We start from the raw sequence: 5111 nt of genomic DNA on the forward strand, positions 1-5111 counted from the left end.
AAAAGAACATACACATACACTGATCCTGGTCAATAGTGCGTATTGCAAATCCTCAATAGTCACATATCAGCGGAGGATCGGTCCTGATAGTATATGATGAGAGACATGGATGATAGTGAATATGTGGATAGAAGGATGTAGAAGTTAGAGAACTGCCCGGGAAAAAGAACCCAGGAGGAAGACTGAAATGGACATCTGTGCAATGGAAGACGAGGATTGAGAGTAGTTTGAGAAAAGTTTGCGAAAGAAAGGTAAAGGTTCTGGAGACTAGTTGGAGACTCAAGTTAGTCACGGAGATGTCTCTGAGACGTCCCCTGGAGATAAGGTCAGTCTCCCGGTAGTCTCGGTGAAAACGAACAGATTCGATTTCAGAACAGGTTCGATTTCAGCAGAGACATTTTTTCAAAAGACTTTTTCAAGTCTCCTTGTGGTCTCCAAGAGGTCTCCACATGGTCTCAGAGAGTTCACCGCGGTCTCAAGCAGTTAAGTACTATGTATTTGTTGTTGGGGTGGAGGACAACAAATAGTATTCGCGAGACAACTGCTTGTGACTGCGTAGACCTCTCGGAGACCATGTGAAGACCTCTCGGGGACCACGTGCAGACCTCTCGGAGACCATGTGGAGACCTTTCGGGGACCACGTGCAGACCTCTCGGAGACCATGTGGAGACCTCTTGGAGACCATGTGAAGACCTTTCGGAGACCATGTGGAGACCTCTTGGAGACCATGTGAAGACCTCTTGGAGACCATGTGAAGACCTCTCGGAGACCATGTGGAGACCTCTTGGAGACCATGTGAAGACCCCTCGGAGACCATGTGAAGACCTCTCGGAGACCATGTGGTGACCTCTCGGAGACCATGTGGAGACCTCTTGGAGACCATGTGAAGACCCCTCGGAGACCATGTGGTGACCTCTCGGAGACCATGTGGAGACCTCTTGGAGACCATGTGAAGACCTCTCAGAGACCATGTGAAGACCTCTCGGAGACCATGTGAAGACCTCTCAGAGACCATGTGGAGACATCTCGAGACTTGAAAAAATGTCTACCTGGAGACTGACCTTATGTCCAGTCTCCTGAGCTTATGTCTCAGAGACATCTCCATGACCAGTGGCAACTCCAGTCTCCAACTCATCTCGAGGCCGGTGAGATAGAAAACAATGAATGAATTCCCTTATGTTCCAAAATACAACTCCACTATTTACAAATGTCAGGTTGCTAGGAAAGTCCTTGCCTTCATAGACCTGTGACTAACCCAAACACACCCGCAGTCTATTGATGGCTCATTCATCACAGGGATCCGTCACGACAAAAAAATGTTCACATCCTCGATAATTGTACCGTGTTTTGAAGTGCACTTTGCATTGAAAAGGGTAAGAATAACGCCCAATGCTAGCCCTGCATTATGCCCTGCTACAGCGCACACAGACCCGTCATAAGGTGCAAGCAGCTGGTGATGGATGGGGAGGGTTAAGGTCACCCGGGAGCAGAAGGTGCTCTGGACAATGGACAATGGACTGTGGAGGTCTGCAGAAAGAGCTCAATCGCATTAGGCAGCTGCGAGGAAGCTACTGCTCTGAAGTCCATTATATTTTCTCAATCAGCCTCAAGGACGTGCCATTATCGCCCCGTTCTGGAAGTGGTCAGTGAAGGAAACAGCAAAGTGATGCGCCGTGAATGCAGGTAATTATAGGCCTTTATGTTTAAGGTCAGTCTTTGAAGATGTTTACAATACAGGCGAATGTTCTCTGAATGTCTTATTTCTTTTTCATTTGATAGCAATTGATCATTTATGGTCGGTTTATAATTCACAAAAAGTTTGATACATCGTTATTGATTTCTTTTTCACTTCGGAGAGACACTGAGAGACTAAACTAATTGCGCTTTTGGCCAGTCTGCTCTCTTCCCGTGAAAGTGTTCACTTGGAAACATGAAATTGCCAAGTCTTCCTAATAAGGAGTTTTATTATTTCACTGAATGGAATTTCCACAAATTTATCTGGGAGCTAGCAACCTCGCAGGCCTTTTCTAAAAGTGCATATTTCTCGGGGACAGCATCTCCTTTTGAAGAAGCATCTAAAGATTTTCCAGTCGTCAGTATTTTTGAAATAAGATAATTCATTTTCAGCCTGATTTATTGAGTTTCTACCTCCAAAGAGCAGAGGGGATTTTAGTTTTTGCATATTCTTTCAACTAGTTTACTCAAAGACTAAAGAGGATATCCAAATTCCTTTGAAAAGGTATTTGTCTCGAGGATGTCAACAACAACAAAAAATCTACATAAGGGAACTTTTGGCTTGTTCCTCTGCATCGCGTCAAATGTATAATTGCAATGTTTATCTTATGAAAATACTAAATACTAAAAACCGTGCACAAATCATCCTGCCCACAAATGCTTTTCTTGGAGTAAAAATGTATTCCGCAGATGTCGGAGCGTGCTGTACAGGTTTCCGAAGGGATTATGGCTCTAAAAGGTCACTGCTTCCCATCCACCGCCCAGGACCCAGGAGAGAGTGTCCGTGTCGCGCTATGTTTCTGATATTGCCTTTTCTCGCACTGAAAAGTTCAGAGAGCGAGAAAGAGAGAGTGATGTCGGGAAGGCTTCGAAAACTGATGGGTTTCCGCTGACATCATTCATATTCCATAAAACAGATTAAGTTTCTCCTACAATCCCACATTGTTCTCGACATGGCATGGGAACAGATGTCAAATTAAAGTGAGTTTGTCAAAAGGCGCCCGAGTTTCCCAGTACTTGATCATATAAATGCCGTTCATATAGAAACCTGGATTCTCTGGCTGGGATCCTCCAACAGCAACCTCGATAACGGCATGTAGGTATACGCAATTTCCCGGTCTACATGCAACTTCCCATTTCTTGCGACGAAGAGTCCGAAGAGCTCCTATTTCTGGAATCAAAGGGAGACTGTTTTTTTTTTTTATTCTACCCCTGAAAGAATTAAAAGTAGTGAATATTTTACATGGAGATAATGCAGACTTCAGTAGCTGTTGCCGAGGCTGCTGGTTTTTCTACATGCACTGTCGAACAGGTGTGTTCACGATGGAAACCTTTGAAAAGCACAATGCCAACCACAATGATAAATAGGCTGTCGGTGAACTCCATCAGCTCCACTCTCTCCCTCCAGTCCCAGCTTTAACCTCGACATAACAAGTGATCTTGATTGAATTGTTCGAGAAGCGGACAGCCCTTTAATTGGAGCATTTTGCTGCCGCTCGGTCAAGCGTGAGGAAATTCCATTAAGTTTTGGCAATTATTTTTATGTTTATAAGTGTGTAGCAGTAGACCTTGTTTTTCTGGCGTCGTCCTGTTGGTGAAAATAAAGTCAATAAAGTCAATAAAGTGCTTGCTGTTGATGCCCACACCCATCCACAATCTACGTGAGTGTCCAAATTAGCCACATCAGCGGCACAAGATGAGTTCTCATGAATTTGTGAACTCATAAATACGCATTGAATTTGTCTGGATTTGTCTGGCGTGGTTTTCTCAAATGACCACAATGATCTTTTAGTAACGTGATGAATATGGAACTGCAGCTTTGACCGCTTTAAAATCTTCATTGATCTTGATCGTATAGCCTCCTTGCACATGCTGTGTAGATAGTACTAAAAAGTTTATGCAATTGGATGTATGTGTTGTAAGACAAGAACTAAATAGTTGTGAAAACAATGTTTGTGTACATCCATCAAAGCAGAGTCAAGCACTTTTCATCGCTGCTATAAAACAATAATTAATTTATTGTAGATCTTCCCAGGCTTCAGGCGTCCGCATCTGTACAGCATTTTTCATCTCCTCCTGTCCCGCACACACCGAATGAGTGAAGCGAAGAAAGAAGTGTGCTTTACTAAGTGTATATTAATGACAAAGTACCACAGTCGTCTCCTGAGGTATAGTCTGTTTATTCTGCTGAACCTGTGGGCCTTTCTTCCTCCTCCATGCACTCACATAAATGTATGCAGCAGCCTGCTGGGCACACTTAGGCAGCACAGCAAACGTCTCACCAACATGAATTAAAGCCAAACTCTGCCCAGAGCTCTGCTTTAAAGCTGCCAGCTCTGGGTGAATTCTAATGACGTTTAATGATAGACAAATATGCACCGTGAATAATGAGAGTGCGAGGCTGGCTTCCTGTGTGAAATTAAGTTAGATTTTAATACAATGCCAAGCAAATAAGGACAGCTTCCAATTGGATGATTACTGCATACTCAGCGATGTTATGTGCCCAAAAAAAGATGGAAGGCGATGATCTGGATTCACTGAATGACAATTACTTCACCAAAAGATTTCTTCCTTCTCTTATTGTATGGGAATATTCCAAGAAGTTAATGCTGGGGTTTGCCTTGTAATACACTCCAATATCCAAGTAATACGCTGCCGTGTGTCTTTTTCATAATAGCTGCTGGTTACAAAGGGTTACTATTTTGTCCTGTCTGTCTAAGGCTGTTTTCTCCCACTGGGTTTTTGAGTTTTCCCTTGCCGTGCCGAAGGGTCCTGCTTACTAATCTCAACAATATCCACCTGCAGCGGATTGTTCTTTTTTTGTTTCTTATTTTTCTTGATTGTAAGTGCTGTGTGGCAACTTCTTATGTGGCACTACGCTATAAATAAATGATTTGATTTGATAGAGAAACTGGTAGCTATGTAGGGATAAACTGGGGCAGGCACTGCAGTCCTTTCAACAGTTGCCACCAGTCATTCTCGAATGACTCAAAACACGGCATCAGAGAAAAAAGTTGCATAAATTAAATTGTGTGTAGGTTGTTGGTTAGTTTCTGATGAGCATCTTTTACCCCCTTGATGCTTCCCGGTGCATGTCCGCCTGCCCTGTGCTGCGGACATGTATCCAAGACCTACTGCATGTGTTTCATCTTCACCTGACTTTGCTCCACAGGACTACAGACCACTCCTGCGCAAGGACGGGTTTGAGAAATGAAAGTCTTGATCAAAAAACACGTCATCTTTGGTGATTACATTGGAAATCCGGATGTGCTCCGTCTTCTCTTTCCTGCTTGATACAGTTTTATAACAGGTGTGGGCACACATTCTGATGCAAGGGCCACATTGGACTTTTTTGAACTCGGCAGGCCAGTTGCGAA

At 43.7% G+C, this 5111-nt stretch overlaps 1 long non-coding RNA gene across 2 annotated transcripts; it reads right to left on the reverse strand.

Annotated features, from left to right (window-relative positions):
* Nucleotides 1-588: 588 nt before the first annotated feature.
* LOC306972563 lies at nucleotides 589-1029 on the reverse strand. Of its 2 annotated transcripts, none has more exons than XR_013793509.1 (3): nucleotides 947-1029; nucleotides 749-869; nucleotides 589-693 (listed from the first exon to the last, which is right to left on the reverse strand). It is a non-coding gene; the product is annotated as an uncharacterized lncRNA (long non-coding RNA). The 2 variants fall into 2 exon arrangements; XR_013793510.1 differs by having other exon boundaries at nucleotides 903-1029.
* Between the last annotated feature and the right edge of the window lie 4082 nt (nucleotides 1030-5111).

The sequence above is a fragment of the Gobius niger genome, assembly GCF_951799975.1.
Source record: "Gobius niger genome assembly, chromosome: 1".
Lineage (NCBI taxonomy): Eukaryota > Metazoa > Chordata > Actinopteri > Gobiiformes > Gobiidae > Gobius > Gobius niger.